General features: G+C 49.1%; 1 protein-coding gene and 1 pseudogene across 2 annotated transcripts in view; both read left to right on the forward strand.

Moving 5' to 3' along the window:
• The window catches only part of LOC147679638 (acyl-CoA dehydrogenase family member 11-like), a 415381-nt gene that overhangs the window by 168206 nt on the left and 224086 nt on the right, over positions 1–23089 (forward strand). The window lies entirely within an intron of this gene.
• Positions 22281–22749, forward strand: LOC147679639 (large ribosomal subunit protein uL23 pseudogene; annotated as a pseudogene). The gene has a single exon (XR_015301003.1). The product of XR_015301003.1 is annotated as a large ribosomal subunit protein uL23 pseudogene (transcript).

Below are 23089 nucleotides of genomic sequence, written 5' to 3' on the forward strand. Positions count from 1 at the left end.
GAGTGGTGTATTTTAGGGAGTAGCGCAGTCGAGCATAAGAATCTATCTAAACGGACCCGCAGGTTGTGTGGGATAGAGTGAAACGAGTACAGTCGTTCCTGTGGGTGATGCATTCTCCATGCGTCTGTGAGTGCCCATCGTGTGACCCATGTCTTAAACCGTTCAGTTTGCCTAAGTGTGGACGAGTGCCCGAGGGGGGGGGGGGGGGGGCTAGGGGTAGGATCGGTCCAAGTTGGGATCTAGTATACAGTTGTAGTCTCCCCCCAGTAGCCATGGTATAGGGGTATAGGGGTTAATTGGGCAAGGACTTTTGTAAGGCGGGCCCAGAATGTGTCCTGCTCAACATTCGGGGCATATATGCTTCCCAGTAAGACTGCCTGCCCGTCTAGGAGTCCCTCTAACAAGGCATATCTACCCTCCTTGTCCATCACCTGTCTTGGAATGGGGTCCCTGGACGAACCCAAATCAGTGCCCCACGGGCAAATCCAGAGTATGACGTGGCACATATTGTTCCGTGCCATTTGGCCTGTAGTTTGCCTATCTCCCCCGGACTGAAGTGCGTCTCCTGCAGAAATACGATGCGAGCATTCTGGCGTTTTGTATATGAGTACACCGCATAGCGTTTGCTCGGCAAGTGCAGGCCTCTAGCGTTAAGTGTGAGGATGCTAATATCTGTACTCTGTGTTGTCATGGCCATGTATGATTGTTTTCGCACGCTGACTGGGCGGGTAGGTCAGTGATCCCCAGACGCATGATGCATCTATGTGAGATACATTGTCGCCTATGTGTGCTTTGCAGGTACCCTGTGGTGTGAAGATCCGCGATGTCCAAAATGGCGGCCGACACCGATCGTCATTGCCGCCACCCGCCTCCACCAGCTCTCCACAGGGATTCCGGTAGGCTGCAGCAGTGTCAAAGTACCCCCTCGCCTGCGGTGTCCTTGCTTGTGTGACTGGAAGCTGTTTCTGATGTGTGACCTGGGGCCCCAGTCCGGGCTCTCCGAGGACGCAGCCGACTGTCTATATGGGCACCATTTCACCACTGGGAGCCTGCAGGCTGGATTGCCACTCGTCCTCAGTTTCAGGCGTTGTGAGCGCGTCCCGGCGCAGATTTCTGGCAGCCCCTTGCTAAGTGTACTTTCCGACACCTGACCGGTGTCCTTGCTGGCCTTGGCGACGCCTGATAGTGGGCAATAAGTGCGCCCGATCCCTGAGCCTCAGCAGGACATGTCCGCCATCGAAGCCCGCTTAGCCACGCCCCCAAAGGAACGGCAACTTAATGTACTCTAGGTACTCCAATATTTGCTCATCCATGCTCTCAGAGCGGGATTTATACAAGTCCGAGTAGCATTGTTTAAAACGCTCTGCAATTCCCTCCTCCATCAATAATTACCCATCTGAAGACCTAATCTCCGGGACCTGTGTCTTATTATGCCTCGCCTTCATCATCCGAGCCAGCACCGAACCCGATCTGTCCCCTTCACCATAGGTCCAGGGCGTTGCGTATTTGCCCATGTGTTTCACTTCGCTGTTCGTGGCATCGTGAAACTCCTCGAGGAGTCTCTTGATCTCATTTTTTAGTGTTACACACCCCCAGCCACTTGCTGCTGATCCAGGTCCTTCAACTTTTGTTCTAGGTCCGATAATCTCTTCCATATGTCTTTTAGGACGCCCGAGTGTTTAGCCATCGCAATGCCTCTAATATATACCTTGAATGTCTCCCAAATCGTCTGGAAGTCATCGACAGAGCCAATATTTGTAGCAAAGAACGTCTTGATGGCATCAGCCATTTCCTCCCTGAACAATGGGTCTAATAAAGAATAAGGGGGGGAACTGCCACGTGAACGGAGGCAAGGTCCTTTTTGGCGTATCAAGAACCAACAACGGGGAATGATCTGGGAGCGTGCGCGGCAGTGCCACCCAGTGCCTGACCTGCTCAAGCAGAGAGGCAGAGACCAGCCAATGATTTATACGAGTATGGATGTTATGATACGCTGAGTAGTGCGTATAACCACCTTTGTCGCTATTACGTGCCCTCCATACATCACATAAATCCATATTAATCATTACACTGTCCAGTTTTCTTGGGGCAGCTGTCGGTTTTCTACTTGGGCCCGCAGATCGATCCAAATCTGGGTTACGAACCAAATTCAGGTCACCCCCCTACAAGACGAGAGCGTTCCAATTGGGCTTAGTAATTTTGGCCAGGGACCCGAAGAACTCTGGGTTATCGTAGTTGGGGCCATATACATTAATTTTAGCTGTTTCCTCACTCCATTAGGGTGCTCAGTACTCTGTAATCCCCGTTCCTGTGTCAGCAGGATCAGTTGTCAGACTCGTGGCAGGCTCCCTGGGCACCAGAGTTTATCCTCCCCTACCGCTGGCCGCCACCGCGCCCTTCACTCACTTCTTCGCGCCACTACCACATTGGGTCCGCCTGGGGTGATCGCCGGGTACGTCCCATGCTTTGTCACTGGCTCCCTGCAGGATGAACGCGCTCCAGAGCACCATTTCAACGAGTTCCAGGGGAGTCCGCGGTCTAACTCCTGTGGGGGTCTGCACGCTCCTCTCTGCTGCCAAAACTCTCAGTTCCGCTGAGGTCCGCTGCCTGTCAGTGACCCCGAACCCCCAGCACCAGGGTCTGGGTGTTTCCTGTGTCACCAGGAAAGTAGTGGCACTTTTAGGGTTGCTCGCCCCTTGATGTGGGTGTCCGCCGCATGTAGAGCGACGTCGCTCAGCCTCTGTCCACACTCGAGCGTGGGAATGAGCGGCCTACCAACCGCCCGGTAGCCGCACCCGATATCTACGGGTGTGATGCTCGGATTGCAGCATGGAGCACAGCAGCAGTGTCCGCTCTACCTCCGCTGGCCTGGCCGTCGTGCAGGTGAGCATTAAGGTTGCAAATGCTGCCGGATTATTTACGGATTGGTTGTCAGCGCTACGGAGCTCCAGGATCAAGCGTCCATTAACGTCAGGAGCTATCTCTGCCCCCCGAAAAAGTAAAACCTTCCTACGACTTAATTAGACCTGATTTTTCAGTTCAACATTGAGGATAGGCACACACAGAAGTTCTAAGTTTTTTACAAGCTTATATGATAACTTCCAAATATTTACACACACGTGTAAACACCACAAGTTTGGTGAGCCATGTAATCGCGGGTCAATCCGGATACATGTGCCTCACCTTCAATTAAGGTGAAACTGTACCCATTGCATACAAATCACATTTGTACACAAATGCTGAAAGCATTTTGCATCTACAGAAAAAATTCTGATAGCGGTACAGACTGCTGTAATGAGAGAAAGAGCACTAGCTCAGGGGAAACAAATAATTGTCATAACTCCAGTACCAACCATAAAGACTATTACAAAGGCAAGCGTTCCAAAGGCAAAAGCATTACATCCACAATCGATACAATGGGCTTAATTCTCTCACAGCAACAGATGTAGTCTACAAATTTGATTCTACATAAAAAACACAAGCTTTCCTGCTGTACAAGCAAGAATATAATCTCCCGAATGAAAAAATGCCTCTAGATCAGTATGAATACATAATTTACTCTGACAGATCTGCTCAGCCTGCCATAGGAAGTAAACAGCAATACAGCGCCGCATGTGCAATGTAAAGGGATGCATGCGGGACGGCAAGTTCTGTCCTAGCAATATGCAAACGCAGTCTCTAGGAGATTGCACGGCACAGCTGGCAGAACTAAAAACCCTGATAGTGGCACTAAAAAATACAGGTCGAGAATTCCCAACACTTACTGTTTGCAATTAATTTTACTGTGTCCAGTCATACAATGAATATCTTCACTGTTGGGGCCAGAATGGGTTTAGAGATTCCAAAGGTTGCGCGATAAAGCATAAGATGCTTTGGGAACAAGTGGCAGAGCTGAAAAAAGGCTTACCACAGGCTCACGTGATTCATTCACTGAGTCATCAACGTGTTGACGTGTACATTGAAGGGAATTCATTGGCTGATGAAGCCGCCAAGGCAACAGTGAGAACTGCTGCCATTGCTGCAATCATTTGTTCTAACACGTGGATAGACGGACAGATAATGGTAGCTGTCAAAGCTATGTTTAATAACAACTCAGCCATGCCAAAAGATTTTCCACTCTAGCACTCCTATAAGTTAGATGCGCAAAACATATTGTATGCTCAAATTCCAGGAGTGGGGGATAAAGTAATACCAAACATGGATCGCAGATTTGGTTTAATACTAGCTGAACACGAGGGTCTAGGTTCTGCACATGCAGATATTACTGCAACAGTTTAATTGTTTAATTACTGAAACAACGTTATTGGTGGCCAGGTCCTACCAAGCAGACTAAAGGCTTTGTCCTTAATTGCGACATCTGTCAGCAGATTACGTGTTCCTCTGATGCACGTCCGCCACAGACACCACAGACCTCTTGCATGTGTCTATTTGGACCACTGTGGCCCCTTACAATCTGATGGGGCTTACAAGTACATCTTGGTGGCAGTGGATTCATGCTCTAGATTCCTGTGGGTTTGGCCCCAGCGCTCGGCTCACACTAGAACTGTTGTAAAGGATTTGCAAGTCTTCAAAGGCACATTATATTAGGACCCTGACACTGCATTTTGCTCTCGGGCTCAGAAAGAAGCCATGGGAAGTTTGAGTGTTGCATTGCGGTACTCCTCTCCGTATCATTCCTGAGGGGCAATTCAGTTGTGGAGAGGAAAAACCGGAACTTAAATCAAGGGTATTAGGTTTGGGTGGCAGTTGAGTCTATCACCTATATGACATCCAGAGGGCACTTAATAACATGCCAGCAAGTTCCCTAGGAGGCCGTCCTCCATATGAGGTCGTTCTTCATATGAGGTCCTGTTTGGGACTAGAATGTGGGTACCGGACCTCGATTATGGCAGCACAGAGGCGGATGGAAAAGCATTTGACATCAATAATCATTTGACTGTTTTACAGGAAGTCAATGAATTCCGGGCATTAAAAAGCAAGGTCCAAGTAAAACACACCGCACTAGGAAAGTGAAAGCTGTTCCGGCAAGACCTGCCTGGGTCGCAAAGATCGGGGACCTGGTCAGAGAAAAGATCATGGACAAAAAAGAATTTGGGCCATCTTACAGAGCGCCTGTACCTGTCATGGTTGTTGAAGGAACAAGAACAGTATTTCTTCCGCCTCTTGCCGGCAAGAAAGAAAAGATTTGTCTCCATTGATCTTATCAAACCACACCATGTGGCCTATACTGAAGAGCAGGCCGCGTGGGCTCCTGGGTAGCCGCCGCTCTCCTCGCGGTAGCATTCAGGAAGTTCAAACAGAAAGATTAATAACATTTGAACAGTCTACTCTACGAAGTACAGGAGTTACCAACAATGCAATGGAACTCGTACCTGTTGAAATTGAACCGCTACAAAATACAAATGAAACACAGATCTCAATTTGGTATAATACAGACGTCTATGTGAATATGTCTCGAAATTACCCAACAGCCAGTTCTACAAAACCTGCTGATCTACCAAAGATAGATTGAACAGCGTCTGGTTACTTCATCGATTTTTACACCTTTTCTCTGGATCCGAGTGAACCTGAGTCACCGCCAGCTGCTGCCTTACCGCCTTGCTGCCTTGCCCCTCGCCCCGTGCCTAGCCCCGCACAAGGACACGGGACCACGGCAGTTTGTGGCTGGCGCGGACGAGTACCAGTGGGGCAGTAGATACAGAAACACGGAGCGAGGTCTCGAGGCCCCTCACGACCAGAGAGGAAGCAGCAGTGGGAGTGGTGAGTGGCGCGAAAACGATCTGAGAGCAGATCTGAGAGCAGAAATGTGAGCAGTAACCAGCAGCAGCAACCAACAGCGAGCAGGCATCTAACAGGGAGCAGTCAGCAGACGCAGGAGTATTATGGGAAAGGAAGAGAGCGTGGTCACCGTTAGGGGTGACTGCGAAGTGCGTGCCCAGTGAGTCTGCGGAGCGGCCCAGCTAGGCTGGGTGCGACTTGCAGCTCAGTAGCGAGCCCAGCTCTCATCATCCTTCCTCCTGCCTCCCAGCCTGTTTGCCCCACTTGTGCTGCTTACGCTGCCTACACAGACATGTGCGAAGCTTTTTGTAATTTACCTGGTCACCTGGATACAGTGAAGCATGCAATCAGGGAAGCAGAGGGGTACAGCCCCACAAAGGAAAAAGAAGCAGAGAGCTGTGCACAGGACACTGACTGTAGACACAGATCGGATACTTGACCTGCTGCTAAACTTATCAGAAAGCACTACAGCTAACACCCTCCATCCACTCTCACTGGAATCTGGACCCGTTGGCTAGAAGACATCTGGCATACAACCAAAAATAACATCCAAATTTGCCTTTCTGAAAGACACAGAGTCAGACGTCTTCTCTAGCAATATGAGAATCAAGGGCTTACCTGTTCCTTTGAGCCCCATTGTGGCCATCTGCAAGGGTAGCCCTGACGCTAAGTTCAAGCTTGTCAATTTGGCAAATCACATAGCCACAGATACCAGTAATTTCGAGGAGCCAGATACGCCCCTCGTGGGGGAGGAGACCCTAATACAACTACGTTGGGCAGTCCTGGGGTCCTACCAGTCGCCCCGGCTGAAGAAGGGCGAACTAAAACCAAGATCACACCAAATTCCCCAGAGACAACGAACAACTTCGCAGCCACTCTTGCAGTCATTCCCTCTGTAAGCTCAGACCTTGTGTCCAAGCTTATCAATTCTCCATTAAAGCTCGCCATACAGGGCCGTTTTAGCGCTATAACAGTAGGAAGCGCGGAAATTTCCACCAACATACCAAACACGGGGACGGTGGGAGTGAGCTCGCCCAGTGCTCACCACAGGGGCAGTGTTGGAACATGCATATCCCATACGTGGAGGATGCCTGCGTCTTAGAGAGAGACCTCTCCTTTATTCAATCAAAAGAATGGGAAAACATGCTGTCATCATATGGGGAAGACTCACCCAACCACCCCATGCCCTCACCGGTTCCAAATGGAGGCAAGAATCGTCATGGGCCATAGCTCTGGACATTCTACAAAGGTCAGCTGATGCCATGACATACCAAGCTAATAAAATGGACAACAAATCACCCTACTAAACACACTGGCGGTGTATGTTGCTAATATAGATGACAAAATTACAAATCTAAACAATCTGATTAGACTGGCTTAAGAGATGCTGACCCTCCGCGACAAGGCTGCGACTGCTCACCAATAATTGGTAAACTAAGTACTCTCCTAGAGATTATGGCACTTTTTTATGTTTTAACAATTGTATTCAATTTAAAAGCAGCGAGTCATCATTGCAATACCATATCACATTCCAATTGTCGTGCACTATAGTACATGAATATTCACAGACTACATATATTTAATGGTTTGGAAGGTCAATATTTCGATTTCTCCTCATCGCCATATCCTCTGTCGGAGAAGTATAAACCTCCCCCTATCCTCCCCATTTCTTGTCCCACTTCTTAGAGCTGTCCCGCTGTTTGCCACCCATCCAAACGTCAATGGCTGTTTGTTGGATCCCCAGTGCATTGCTATAGGCCGTTTCACCAGTAAGTACCCCAGTGCCACCCATTGTTGCCCTATGTCTGTCAGGTTGGTGGCCTCCCATATATTCAGAATCCCCATGCGCGACGATAATTATAGGTGTTTACCCAGTGTGTATCTCATTTTTCTGGTTGCACTGCTCCACAGAGGACGTATATTGGGACAGTCCCACAGAATACGATAAAATGTACTGTCTTGGCCGCAGCATCTAAGGCACAACGCATCTGCACGGCTACCTATTTTGGCCAGGAGTACCCCGGAGAGATAGGACCTGTGGAGTATTTTTTGTTGTATAAGGCGAAAGCGGTGGTTTACTGCCGTTTCCCTGGGGAACATTAATGTTCTTTGCCAATCTTCGTCACCTATTGGCTCTGTCTGTTTGCCTGCCATCTCGAGAGTCTGGAAGGAGTCTGGAATGTTTGTGAGAAGAGCGTGTCTGATCTGCAAATATCGAAAAACCTCTCCTGGTGCGAGAGCATATTTGGTTTGCAGTTCCTTAAATGTTAGAAGCTTTCTCTTGCTGACCAGGTCCCTTATGTTGGTTATGCCAATGGTGTCCCATTTATCAATCCCTGTGTGGTAGCAGAGCGATCCTAGTCACTGAGAGGACCACAACGGTGTGGCTTTTGTGAGTTTATCTGCCCATCCTAGGCGCTTAGTGGCCTTATGCCAAATGGCCACAGTTTGTGACATAGGCCCCAGGTACCGGCCCCTTTGGACCTTGCTGTAGAGAGCACCTAAATACCCCTCCCCCTGTTTGGTATTGTTCTAGGTGGAGAGACGGGTTCGACGGGGAGCCATAGATCCAGTGGTTGATGGCCACCAGTTGTGAGGCCCAGTAATATAAGCGTAAATCCGGAAGGGCAATCCCCCATCATACCACCCTTTAATTAGCCTCTGGGCGGCGATGCAAGGTGCCTTCCCATCCCATAATAAGGTACAGAGTTCCCCTTCAATGGTGGTAAAGTAATTGTCAGTAAGCGGGAATGGGCAGTTTTGAAATAAACATAAAAATCTAGGGAGTGCAAGCATTTTAAATATGGCTGCCCTTCCTAGGAGGGACAGGGGCAGTGACCTCCAGTGTTTAACGTCTTCTTGTAGCCGCTTGAGGGGGCCCAGGAGATTTTGATCATAAAATGTTTTGGGGTCAGGCGTGATAAAAATGCCCAGGTACTTAAACCCTTGAGTAGCCAATTCAATTATGTAACCGCAAGGGAACCGAAGAGGAGGGCTGTGTAAAACGTATAGTACAGATTTGGACCAATTGATGGTGTTACCTGCATACTTACCAAAGTTAGTGATGACGTTAAGCAAGCTGTTAATAGAGGCACGAGGGGATGCCAAGTATATTAGGATATCATCAGCGTATAGCCATATTTTGTCTTCTGTGTCTTCGCTCCATCGCAGCCCTCTTATCGAAACATCCAGTCGTATCCAGTGTGTTAGCGGCTCGAGAGTCAACACAAACAGTAGGGGGGACGGGACAACCCTGTCTGGTCCCACTCTGTAAAGCAAATGTACGTGACGTGTGATTGTTTACTCTGACTTGACCTAGCAGCTTAGTGTCACCCATTGTCGAAACCGTGGACCAAAACCAAACGTCAACAATACCTCGAAGAGGTAAGGCCATTCTATCGAATCAAACGCCATGATGGCATCAAATGACAGTATAGCTGCGTCTTCCTGCAAAAGCGGCTGTCTGCCTAGGACACTATGGACATGACGAATGTTTAAAGCGGTGTTTCGACCCGGTATAAACCCTGATTGGTTTTCATGGGCCAGAGACGGGAGGACTGCGATCAGACGAGACGCGAGAAGTTTAGGTAATACCTTGTCTTCTGAGCTAATTGAAGAGATGGGCCTGTAGGAGCCACAGTTAGTCGCTGATTTTCCCGGTTTGCGTATGACAACTATAGAAGCTAGCCTTTGATTCAAGGGAAGGATACCCTGTTCATGACTCTCGTCATACCTGTTTTTTAGATGTGGAGCCACTTTAATGGCCATCCACTTGAATAATTAAATCGGAATCGAAATCCTGTTAGGCCCCTATGCCGAATTAATGGCAAAGATAGCTTTACAGATCTTTTCTGTTATGTCTGCGTCTAGAGTGTCCCTGTCACTGTCCGAGAGTGTAGGTGGGTTCATCGGAGGAGGTGGAGGTCTTGGAGGTGTATATTGCCTCCAGGTGGTCCGCAAATATTTCCGCTACTTCCAGGGGGTCCGTTACCCATCTCCCATCCTCAAGTAAGATTTCAGGGACCCATCGAGCCTCTTGATCCCGCTGTTCTAGCCACTGTTGCATTTTGCCGGCTCTTTCTCCAAGTTCATACACTCTATGGCATGTATGAAGATGTCGCGCCTGGGTTTTTTCATGTGCTAGGTGTAGGAGAGTAGGGTCTGCAATCCTATGATCACCCAGATTTTTTGCTTTTGTTTCACTGGTTTACGACTTTCTCGGGCTTTGGGCCTGCCAATCAGACCCACAGCCTAGCTGTTCTCTCACTAAATTGATGTGTACCTTAGGTGCATTACCCAATTGGAACTGGGCCACCTTGTCAGACCCTGTAACTCAGGGCATCGGTGTACCCAGGGCCTACCAGGGGCTGAAGCATATATTATGCCACCCCTGGATGGCCATCTAAATCCGACACAACTGGCTGCGCGACAGCTGGGGCAACGGAGCGTACTCGCCCTTTGCTTTAGATCTAGTATACCTATATCTAACCCTCAAATGGACACCCGAATTCCTATCAGCCACTCCTATGGCAGGCCTTGACAATCCTGAAGGCAGAGTGCGTGGAATCGTGTGAATTGGGCTCTGGCACGAGCCGAGCCCGGTTGCAGCTTGCGGAACCAAGACCCAATGGCTGTTCCATGATAACGCGTACCATATTGGTAACTTCGGTATCGCGTTATCAAGACATGTCGAGTAAGGTGTCATACGAATCGGGATACTGACCCCTCACCAATGCTGGCGACGGGGTTAGCATTCCACCCTTCTAGAGGGACACGACATGTACGTAACTGAGAACCCCGATTAAAGTTAACTGAAGCCTCAGCTCCACAAAATGGATGCTGCCACCACAGACACGAGTCTGACCTCCTGCTGCTGGGAGTCCTTCCAGCGAGGAGAGCTTAGACAAAGGGTTTCCTGTCCGGGGCGGTGCTCGCACCATCCCAGACAGGGTTTTGTGTATCCTGGGTAGGCAGGGCTTTACAGGAAGGTGACTGCGGAGTGGGACCCCGGTGCTCACTACGCATCTGCCGGCTAGAACCAGTTCCAGGGGCACACCAGCCCCTGACCTGGGGAAAGCCCGGCATGGGAGAGGGGTGTAACTACCCCCCTTCCTGGTCCCACCCCTAGGGCAGGACCTAGTCACGTACCCACCCCTTTCTTTAGGATAAAGGCAGGAGCGGGGACCCTTCCAAATTAGATCATCTTTGAATCAAGAATACTTTCTACGAAAGGAACTCTCGACTTCTTCTCAAGATTTCTCCCTTGTGGCTAAGGAGTAGTCACCCTGCATCCGCAGGCACCATCTAAGAACTCTACGGTTTGCTGCAAGTCCTTCCTCAGGAATCCGACTGCCCAGCTCGACGAGAACCGACTTCCCTGGCACCTCTGACCTCTACCCACATCGTCAGCTCAGCTGAGATCTGTGGGTGCGACGAGACCTCGAGGGACCGGCCATCTTCAAAACCTGCACGATTTCTTAAACCAGCACGACCACCGAGGGATCCTCTGGTGAGTGCTCTGGGGTCCGAGAAGCCCCGACCCTGAGCACCTCCAGCACCGAAGTGCAGCCTCCCAGCATCTCCACGATCTGCGTGGGGCCCTTCTGCTCTTTGCTGTTCAGCACGTTGTCTGGTTACTAGCCGCTGGCTTGTGGCCTTCCTTGACGACGCCCGACAACCAACGCTGTTGGTCTGGTTGCTCCAGACCGACTTTTGCTCCCTTCTGCGAGAGGAGCACCCCGGACCACTCAAGACGCCATTTTAGGTCCACCACGTGGCCCTGAATTTGCCAAGGCTTGTTGCCCCAATCCTGGGCCCAGCGACGCCGACAGCATCAACCTTCGTGGGACAGCTCGCACCTCCATCCTGGTCGCCGACAACGCCTCCTGGTCCGTGAGACTGCAGAGCCTAGCGTCGCCCACTCACCCAGTCGAGGTGACGATCATCCGGTACCCTCCTGGTACCCTCTGACTACTGGCTAGTAGTACGAACTTGGTCCCCTCTGCTTTCAGGTGTCATCCATCTCTGATCCAGGCTTGGATCTCTACGAACAACCTCCACTGGTCGCCGGCCAGCAACTCCTTCCTTCCGGCTCCTGGCTCGTCAGCGAGAACCCCCGACGTCTGTAAAGACCTGTGCAACCGCAGCCTTTGGGCTAGGTAACTTCGGCATTTCGGTGCCCGCATAGCCTCCTTATTGAAGGGTCCCGAGTTTCTATCGCTTCCGACTTGCCTTATCGGGTCCGCCCGAGACCACTAAACTTTCCTTGCCCTCGGGCACTTGTATAGATTGTGCACTTGAAGTATTTTCCTAAGAGTTTTGTTGTGTGCTTAGTACCCTGTCCTCATAAAGAGTACAGGGCTGTTGGGATTCTAATAAATACACTGTTTATTTTCATAACACTTGTGTGGTGTCCTTTCACTTGGTGTTCAAGGGGTATGCGATGGTATAACAGCTGGCTTAACACGCCCTCTAGAGTTTAGCCCGAAGACTGCTTGTATCCACGCTAATAGGATAGCTGGTCTAAGGTTGACTTACAACCAATCACCATAAGGGTGGTTTGGACCGATGCATAGTGAGCACTGCATATCGGGCCAACTTCTCACACTAGGGTTTTGTATTCTAGTGGTTTATTCCGGAGTTTGTGGGCTGTGGCTTCAGTGGGAGAGGTATTATGTCAGTCTCTAAGAGGAGCAAGTCACATTCAAGGTGAGCCAACTGTGCGTTTTGGTTTCGGATATACCCCATCTTCAATGTTAGGGCATGCCCCTTAATTACTGCCTCACAGGCCTCCCATATAGTGTTTGCCAAATTGACTGGGCCGATATTTTCTGTGTAATAATGGTCTGTGTGCTCAGCAAGGTCATCTTTAATATCTGGGATTGTAAGGAGCTATGGGTTAATGATTATGGGGCCTCGGGTATAGTGCTGGTGAAAAGTACGTTCAACCCTGAGGGGGGAGTGGTTGGAGATACCTCCTGGGAGCCCCTGGGGATGTTGGCAGTGACCTATGTCTGCAAGGGACGTAAGAAAATAGTCAATGCGGGACATACTTTTATGTGCATTGGAATAGTGTTTGTAGTGAACTATAGTGGGATTCAGTGTACGCCAAATGTCAGCAAGTCCCATTGCTTGGGTGAAGTAAGCCATGTATGTGCTATGTCGGGGACACAATTTCTGGGGGTGTCTGTCAAGCGTTTCGTTCATTATCTTTTTAAAATCCCCATCTAATATAAGAGTACCAGGGGGGAGATCTATTCGCATCTTGCCCATGTCTTGTAATGCTGTCTTTCCCAACACAGGTGGAAGATAGACTGATATTACATTCAATGGCTTACCCTCCCAGAGCGCCTCCAATACAGCAAATCTGCCCTGTGGGTCGGCCCATATACGGGTAGGAGTAAGGGCTAGCTTTTTATGAATGAGAATACCCGTGCCTTGGGACCCAGACGTAAACCCTGCATGGACCACAAGCTTGTATCCCCACCTGGCGAGAGCCTTACAACTATTACCCACCAGTTGAGTTTCTTGCAATAGTATCAAATCTGGTGATTGACTCTTGAGGTACTGCAGGACCACTCCCCTTTTTATTTTACTGCCTAGGCCATTAACATTCAACGTGAGTATTGATAGCCTCTCATCCCTTGTGTCTCCATGTCGGGTAATTGAGAAGAGCTAAAGGGGAACGCAGTACGACTGTTGGTGGTATGCATGTCGAACCACAGTTCGAAGAGCGGTACTTGATAACCGCGTTGGCGTATCCCCCCAGTCCCGCCCCCCTAAGTGTATAGGTGACAGCAGTACTCTAGCATTTTGGTCTGGCGAAGGTAGGTTCACTCGTATGCTCTGTGCAAAGAAAACTAGAACATTGAAAACCCCAACTACCCTCCCTCTCCCCCCTCTGAACCCCCCTCCCTACCCCCGTGCCAGTGGCATTTGAACTGTCCACTCCCAAACAAGGCAGAGTGTGTGAGGTGCCTGGCTAACCAATTGCACCCCTCGCCATGTCAACGTGATATATTCATAGTAAACTTAAGAGAAGTCAATTCTAGTCCAATCCTCATGTATGTTTCGTGTTACAGTTTAGATTTGGAGGCGTAAGCTCGGTATTGTCAGTTCTGCCTCAGACATAGTGTCAACAGTCACCCAAAGAGTTTTCTCACGTAGGTCGCAAATCTCAGAGCTGGAAAATACATGCATGACCAAGAAATGTTGGTAAGAGCAAACAAGATCTGGCAGCCTGAGTGTGTGTCCCATCTGAATTTCCTTCTGGGTGATGCTCTCTTGATGCGTGTCGGCACATTGGCTATTGTTGGGGCCCCTATTAGTGCGGCCATCATACAGTTTCCCTACTCGACGCCATCTCTCCAACCACTCCCAAGCCTCCTCCAGGGACAGAAAAAACAATGTCTTACCCTCGGATTCTACCCTAAGTTTAGCCCGGAACAGCATGGAGTATTTAATGTCTTTGTCACGTAGGGCTTTTTTAACCGCTGTGAAGCTGTGTCTTTGTTCCTGAATAACAGTGAAATCCGGGGAAAAGGTAACGTTTGCATTGTCGATTTTCAGCGAAGGTCATGCCCGTGCTGTCTGTAAAATTACGTCCCTGTTGCGAAAGTTAGACTCTTGCAATTATAGGCCTGGGAGGAGCCCCAGGCTTTGGACACCCCCTGGGAACCCTATGGGGCCCGTTCGATGGAAAAATAGCTGGAGAGATGTTTAGGTTGGAGTTTATTGAGCACCAGGTCTTTCACAAAGAGGTCCATGGCCGGTCCCTCCATTCGTTCAGGCACCCCAAGGATACCGATGTTATTCCGTCTAGCCCTCCCTTCATTGTCATCTGGGAGCTCTTCCATCCTTTTTTGAAGCTGAGCAACCTGTTGCTGCAGAGTAGAAGTGTCGGATACGAGGGCCGATGTAGTGATTTCCATGTCCTTGACCCTGGAGTCCATTTTCTTAGGGTCCGCCCGCCGGAGGGTTGCCTCAACATTTATTGAGTCGATAAGCATCTCCAAAGATGTCCATACACCTGCTATGGCCTCCATGACGTCTTCAAGGGTGAGGCTTTTAGATGGAGGACGAGGTTGTGAGGTTTTGGGATCATCTCCTTGCTTTATGTCGGTGTCCTCTCCTTGCTTGGTCCAGGCAAACTTTGCCAGTTGTTTTTGGGCTTGGGATTTGAGCCCTTTGTTGTTGGCCATTTATGATGCGTAGGAGACCAGGAAGTGCAGCTATTTGGAGAAACACACCTGCGCAGAAGAAAGGGCTGCCCTCCGCCGGCTTGTCGGTGTTACAGGTGGTTCTGCTAGGTAAAGAGGGAATTGGGTCATCTCCGAACCGCAGGTTGAGTCAGTTTCACTATTGGGCCAAGTTGTGCGCAGTCTACGACTCAGCAATATCTAAGGCCTTCACTGCAGGGAGCAATACTTCGGACGCTTAGCAATTCGGTATCTCTGGGTGGGATCCTCTTCTCCGCTACTTCCTGGACCCCTAAGGAGCAGGTCAGGCCCTGGGTCATTGCTGTTCCTTCCACAGCAGTATCTCACAGAGGGGTTTTTAAGGAGGCCAGAGGATGGTGGGTGGGCCGGGCCGTCAAGCAGCACCCACCGTTGTGTCCGTGAATGGAGGTCAAGGATCTAACATCTCTTGCAGTCACTGAGGCAGCCTAGGGTCCCCTACGCGTGATCCGAGTTTGTTGTGCTCTCAATAGGCCACCCAGCCTGGGCCTCGATTTTGCAGGGCCGCCTGGGCCCATCCCAGCTCCACCGTCACCAGTGTCATGCTCAGGGGCTCATGAGGAAGTCAGAGGGTAACATGGGTCTAGTGTCAGCAGTTACTGTTGCGGTGGAGAGGTGCCCCTGTTGTTCCCTATTGCGGGTCTAAAAACTGGGAGGAGCAGCCGCTTCTCAGCGTCTCCAGGGGTAGGCCTCCCAGCCGGGGCCTCAATTTGACACCAGCCGATTGGCCCGCACCCAGCACCCCACGGACGGCGAGGGTATCTCTGTTGCGTAACCTCCCTCCGCAGCTCCCAATTGGCACCCTCTCCCCTTCACTCCCTTGATGGCTCCCGGGAGATGCAGCAGCACACAATGTGTCTCAGCTGCCTCATGGGTAGGCCCCAAAGCCGGGGGCCTCAATTTGCCTGCCCACCCGGTCAGATCTCAGCTTCCTGCGGGCCACAGACGCGTCGTCCTCACGCCGCTGTCCACAGAGGGTATAGCATCCCCAGGTGACGCTGATCCTGTAACCAAGGGCAGTGCGTCTATGTTCCGTAGGTTCCGTCTGTAGTTGTCTCTTCTCCTTTTCAGGCCGACATTTGATGTTCGCGGAGCGTCTCAAGTCAGCAGCTCTCACCGGCTTTAATACAGGCAGGATACATTCTCGAGCGGTGCCTTTGTGCTGTATTGAGTAAAAGAGATTCCTGATGTGATTGGAAAATCTACATTGCAAAAAGCAGAGAAATGTGCGGACATTTCGGCCAGGGCAGCAGAGCCGCCTCAGAGCGACCATTCCCGTCGGCCGCTAGTCACGCCCTGCTGGTGGTGGACTTTTAAGAAATCACCAATTCAAAGCCTTTCTCTCCAAGCAAAAGAGAGGGTGCTACAACCCCCCCCCCCCCCCCAACACCGTCAAGGAGGTGGTAAACCCAGGGGCAAGGGGGTTCGAGGAGGGCTACGCCATTGCCCCCGGAACCACCGGCCACAAGCAGCGATAGGAACAACCAACTAAAGTCCCCAGTTGCTGGAGAAGTAGAGTCCTCTTCACCACCTCAATTAGACCAGGACATGGAGGATTTCAACTGGAAGGCCGCCGTATTACGCATGACTCAAGCCTTTACTCACTGTTCAACAGTCACACACGAGCAGCCTTAGCCGTACACAAGGATTAAAAAAGAACAGATGAGGCACCTAGGGAACCGGATAACCCAATAACCTCACCTGGCAACGTCAAAAAGCAACAGACTGGTACTGTACCCCTTAAAGAGGAGAAGGCTGCTGCCGGGGAAGACCCTGAGCCCATGGGAAAAAGGTGAAAAACAGGGCCATCTGTCAACAATCAATTGCAACTCTCGGACCCTACATCTCTGCCTTGGGCAGAGGGCCCAAAGCGCACCTGGCACACAGATTATTTAGGCAGCACCAAATCACCTAATCGGCTCAAGCCAGCAGCCGGCAAACAGAACACTTGGGTAACTTCATCTCACCCAATCAGGTTCATGATAGCGAGGCGCAAATCGGCCGTGGTGCAGTCCAAAAGAGTACCGAACAGGTTTGCTCCTCCATCAGTTCAAAAGGCAATTAAGGATGCAGCCCCCGGAACCTCCGCAGGAAGCCTCTCTATGCACTGCATGCTGGGGACAGAGACTCTGGCAGGGCGTCCTGAGGCTTCCTCTGAGCAGGGACCTCTCTCTAGGGAACTGAGCCAAAGAAACCTCACTAACGGCAATACAGAGAACCTTCACGCTGCAATCAAACACAAAGGTCTTCAGACCACTAGGTCATCTCAAGCAACTACAACTTTCACTCTATTTTACCCAGAGTACAAGTCCAAAGGCAGCCGTGACATACTAAACCGTGGGAATATTATGAAACTGATAGAAGCCTTAGGCCTGTCAAAGGAAGTTACATCACAAGATATTATCTCTATAGAATGTATTGCACTAGGCCAGGGTCAAATAAACAAACTTACCAAGGTCACCTGGCGCTCTGCGGAGGCATCAAATAAAATCTTGCGGCACATAGAAAACTTTAAGCAGTGGGGCATTTCCATAAACCCTGGCAAGGAACCAGGCTACCCATATGTTCTTCATAACATCCGGGCCGCGGAGCGCCCATGCGCAGGAACAAAACCGTCCTGAGAAGTGCCCGGGGTAAAACCCCTACCTCTAGTTTAAAGAAAAAAAAAAAAGCAAGCGATGGTCAGCACTTACAAAATACAGGACCAGAACAGGCCGTACATGGTCATGGTTGGCGGGGTCACTAAATTCAACCAGACTGCTACATTGACAAATCAACAGCAAAAAGGCAGCCCACTAAAGATATGCCTTGGAACATAAACAGGCTAGCAAACAAAATGGGGGACGAGGCCACGGTCTCCTACTTACGGTCATTTGAGATTAATCTATTACAAGAGACATGGCTTGTGGAGCCGCAGCACCTTGAAGGGTTTAAAATTCATCACTTTCCAGCAATTAAAATGAAATCCCTGGGACGATGTAGCGGTGGCGTAGCCATCTACATATCAGCTAACAGCGCAATTACCTCATGGGATCTAGAAAGTTGCTCCCAGGTTCTCCAGATGGTGGGTATCTCACTCAGTACTTAGTCCAGTACCGTAATTCTTTTGAACGTGTATATCGGTCCTAACTCAGCCTCTAGACTATCCCTATCTGATGAGGTGATCGCGACAGTATTAAAAATTAGATCTGGGTTCCCGAATGCAGACATCATATTATCTGGAGATTTCAACATGTGGCTGATGTCTGACCTACAAAAGAACGAGGTAATTAAGTTGCAGGAAAGCTACTGGGCCATACCACCTCAGGATTGTCCTGGATGGTGCAAGGAGGACCCAAAGGCAATTTTGAACATCTTGGCCTAAGAGCCCTCAAGGGTGCTTTCTTCCTGACAAGCCGCCTGGTCTTTCATTCCTATCGAAAACTGGCACATTTCTGATCAACTACTCTTTTGGCTGCCTTTCCCTCTTGAATCATGTCTCTGGCTTTGGGTTTGGCAATAGATTAGAAAGCGACCACAGCCCTCAAGAAATATTCTTCAGCATTAGGCTGATGCAAGATTTTCAGGCAGTGGCACAAGCCTTTGAAAGCTCAACTATCAACTTAAAACGCATCAAGTGTTCAGTGAACAATCACCAGCTCCTAGCGACGGAAGCAAAGCACATGATCGTGAATACTAGCAGGACAATGGAAGACCCAATCGCAAACTGAACAAGCTTCTCATGGAATTTGATAGCCAGGCATGCAAAACTGACAAAGTACACAAAAGCGACCGGGCCCCTACAGCCGACCCCCTGGGACCCTGTGATATGATCGGCCAAACGCAGCATGAATCGGCTGTGGTGGGAACTTAAAAGAAAGCCAATGGACCTATAATAATAGCTAAACTAAGATGCCCAAAGCTACTTGAAGGCTGCTAAAAGGGAGCAATGAAGGGCTCTTTGGAATTCCTTCTGGGCCAGACTATACCATGACATAAGGTCAAAGAACTCTGCACGGTTTTGGCGCACTATGAACAGTTTAGAGGGCAGCATCCCAAGGTTTCCTTGTCTAATATACTGGAATCTGAGTGGTACCTCTTCCTGTACAGTCATTTTAATCACCCACAAGACTTCATCCATACTCAGGCTACCGGTACAGAGGACAGGAAAGCTCCGAGGCTCAACCTTGGAAGGAGTGTAACTCACCTCTAGAGCGCTTCCACAAAGCGCCAATAAACGAAAAGCAAATCAATAGTTATAACCACGTTACTTGCATAGAGTGCAGCATGGCCCCGGAGGATCAAATCCAAAAGCAGATCAAAAAGGGACAGGAAGATGGGGCCCCAGGACCAGGAGGCATCCCTCCAGCCCTGTTTAAGGAAGATCCTGCTTTCTGGGCTTCTAAGCTAGCTCCGCTCTATTCTACCATCCTAGAAAGGAACATCATTCCGCCCTCATGGCAAGGATCGATCCTCATCCCAATTTTCAAAGGAGACAAAAAATCTCCCGGAATCTTGCCTTAATCAACAACGAAGCTAAGTATTTCGCAGGGATACTGCTCGCCTCACTTCGGGCATGGGCCGAGGCATGCTCAATATTTTCACCAAACCGAATTTACAAGCAATACTGGCACAACGGTCAATCTTATGGCACTTTCCTGTTTAATTGACCAGGCAGAGATCAGTAACAGCCCGATATAAATGGGGTTTATTGATTACAAATCAGCGTTTGACAAGGTCAACAGGTCAAAGCTGTGGCAGAAGCTTTCCTCACTGAATATTCCAAACAGCTTACTAAGAGTTGTGCAGCTTTTGTATCAGGACACATGGGTCAGGATCAAGATTGGAGACGGCTCCAGACTGTCACGACCAATTTCGACAACGCAAGGCCTTAAGCAAGGGTGCATAATGGCCCCCTACACCTTTTAACTTATTTTTATCAGACCTCCCGGAAGCCCTGAATCTAACTACATCGCACTCACCCAAACAAGGTAGTCTCCATCTGACAAATGTACTGTTTGCTGATGATGTGGATCTTCTAAGCCAAACAAAGATTGGTTTACAAAGGCTCCTGGATGCAACCGCCGCATACTCAAATAGGAATGGGCTTCAGACCAATAATAAGAAAACCAAAATCCTGGCAGTTCGCTCAGGAAGGCTCAAGAAGATGGCATGTGTCTTAAAATCAGAAAGAATTGAAGAAACCAACTGCCACAAGTACTTGGGAGTCTTCTTCAACGGAAGATACAAAAGCCATTTGGGAGAGCAAAAAAAGAAAGGAACAGCGTTAGCATTTGCACTCCGTTCCATTCACAAGAACTTATTTGGCCCAACCTTTGCTCCAACACTTCAGGCGGCCCAGGCGAAAGTCATTCCAACTCCAACGTATGGAAGTGAGGAGCTAAAAGGACAAGACTGTGGAAAACTAGATAAAATAGTTGCTAACATTTTTAAAACGACCTTCCAGCTACCATCACACACTTCTGTGGTACAAATCAGGCTGGAGTTCGGCATCTGCAAACAATCAATGGGCAGAATGTTGAAATTTTTAATGAGCTGTCATAAGCTGAGGTCGTCAAAGGTGGGCAGCCTAGCGCACCACTTATGGACCCAGCTGAATACAAGACGATGGCTAGCATAGTAACGCTATTTGTACTGCAGGCTCAACACCCTCGGCCTGAGCGAACTCTGAGACTTACATGTAAGCCAAAATGAATTCAAGAGGCTAGCAAAAATTAGTGCGAGAAGGCTTTCCTCAGCAAAAGACAGGGCTAGCCTCGCAACTTGACGTCACGGTTGGATGACCCTCAAGACATATGATCAGCTGAAATCTCAGAGCTACTTAACTCTCACCTTCAGTGCACACACCAAGCTCCGCTTTTTAAAATTGAGAATGGAGGTGATCCCATTGACTTGCCACCTTCCTAAATGGAAAAGAGACTGTGCCCTGGAAACATGCCGGCTTTGCGGCCATAATAGGGAAGACCTACTGCTTGTACTGTGTTTGTGCACTAACCTCTTGAATGAAAGAAGGGCTCTTCTACGGAGGGACTGGAACGACAAGGAGGTCAGATCGTTTAGAGTTGCAGTGTTGGCCTGCTTTGATCCCCGGAACACCAGCTAAATTGTGCACTGGTTAGGTTTATGGACCGTGCTGCAAAAAAACTAGCGGTGGGGAACTGCTCAACGCTTCCTCAGAGTGTGACTCGACCCCTTGCTCATCGCAATATCCGTTGAACAACCTCCTCTGTGGAGCAGTCAGGCACATGAACAAAATTGCCATCAGAAGGGGAGCTGCTCACAGGTTAGCTAAATCCGGGACTCAAGCGCTACTTCAAATAGGTCTACAGTTTTCCCTTAAGGGAACACCATTATAGGATCTATGGACAGTGCACTTACAAAGAGATTTTTATAAGATGGGATGTTGGGTGCTTTTATCTACAGGAACCGGGGCTCTTTTATAAAATTTAATTACTGCAACATTTTTTATCTGCTTTATTTGCAAAGATTTTAACAAGTCATGCAAGAAAGTTTATTTTATTTTTATTTATTTTAGGAGTTTTATATAGCGCTAGCTATACCCAAGGGTATCGGAGTGCTTTACAGCATTTATAGTACAGGAATCACAAATAATCATCAGTGTACATATCAGTTCGGAAATCCCGGCGTGTAGTGCAACATAGAGGCAGGGCAGTCCTGAGAGCCTTGCAGAGTGCATGATTGTCTTGCGCAGAACAAATTTCAGGGAGGGGAGGAGCGTGGAGGGGCGAAAGGATTCTAGGAGGAGGTAGATTATGGTGACAGGTGTCGTGGTGCTGCGAAATGCAAGCATGAGCCCTTTAGCGCTGTTTACCTGTGCGGGAAGGCACGGTTGAGGTAGAGGTCTTTCAGGAGTTTTTTTTAATTTTACAAAGGACGGGAGTTTCATATATGATTCTCTCACTTACACATTTTGAGTGAGGGTTGGTAGAATTACACACAGCATAGTGAGGATACATTAGATGACATTCTACATGATGGATCGTACAATTCGTCATAACGCAATTGGAAGGGATAGTTGGTGTGGCCTATCGACACAAATAGGTGTCAGTCAAGATGCAGGGCTACCACCAAAGGGTTTAGTATCCATAGGCCTGACTAACGTTTCGTACAACGAGAACACTCAGGGGTGGTGACATCTTACAGTGTTTGGAAGTTATGCCTAGAGTAGCTAAAAAACGCAAAAATGTCCCAGGTGAAACAACACTTGTCCTTACTCTCAGATGTCATGGATCTTTCACCCCCAACATGGCACTTAAGGCCAAGAAGGGTGCTGTCCCTTTTAAAGTGCGAAGCAAAGTCCAAGGCTTCGGAAAGCTAAAAATCTGTTCTTAAGGGGGTACACAGTCACAAGAAGAAGAAAATTAGGACAGCCCCCACTTTCAGGAGGCCGAGGACCTTGAGGTTAAGGAGGCAACCTAAGTATCCCAGGAAGAGTGCTCCTCGTAGGAACAAATTTGAACATTATGCAATTATTAAGTTTCCTCTTACCACAGAGTCTGCCATGAAGAAGATTGTAGATAATCACACGCTGGTGTTTATTGTTGATGTCAAGGCTAACAAGCACCAGATCAAACAGGCTGTAAGGAAGCTTTATGATATTGATGTTGCCAAGGTCAACACACTGATCAGGCCAGACGGCGAGAAGAATGCATATGTGCATCTAATTCCAGACTATGATGCACTGGATGTAGCCAACAAAATTGGCATCATCTAAGCCTGCTCTGTAGACACTGGGACAGTTCAGGATCTTGGACATTTTTTGTTAGGCCGACAGAAACCACGTCAGAAGCGCTTCTTATACGCTACTTATAATGAAGTATGGAAAATCTCACAACAGGAGGCTGCTGGGTGATTGCGTGAGATTGGCAGGGTTAACCTCGAAAAGGCGTTGGCTGTGGTTGACAACTGCATGACCACACTAACTTCCAGGTTTTAATTACTGGGCAACATTGTGTCTTCTGCTATTGATATAATAGAACAGAAGTTTTATATTTTACAGCATGGTCAATCGCAATTGCGGTCCATTCTATCATTAAGCTGGTCGCTACAATCAT

Source organism: Lissotriton vulgaris, chromosome 11 (assembly GCF_964263255.1).
Source record: "Lissotriton vulgaris chromosome 11, aLisVul1.2, whole genome shotgun sequence".
Taxonomy (NCBI): Eukaryota; Metazoa; Chordata; class Amphibia; order Caudata; family Salamandridae; genus Lissotriton; species Lissotriton vulgaris.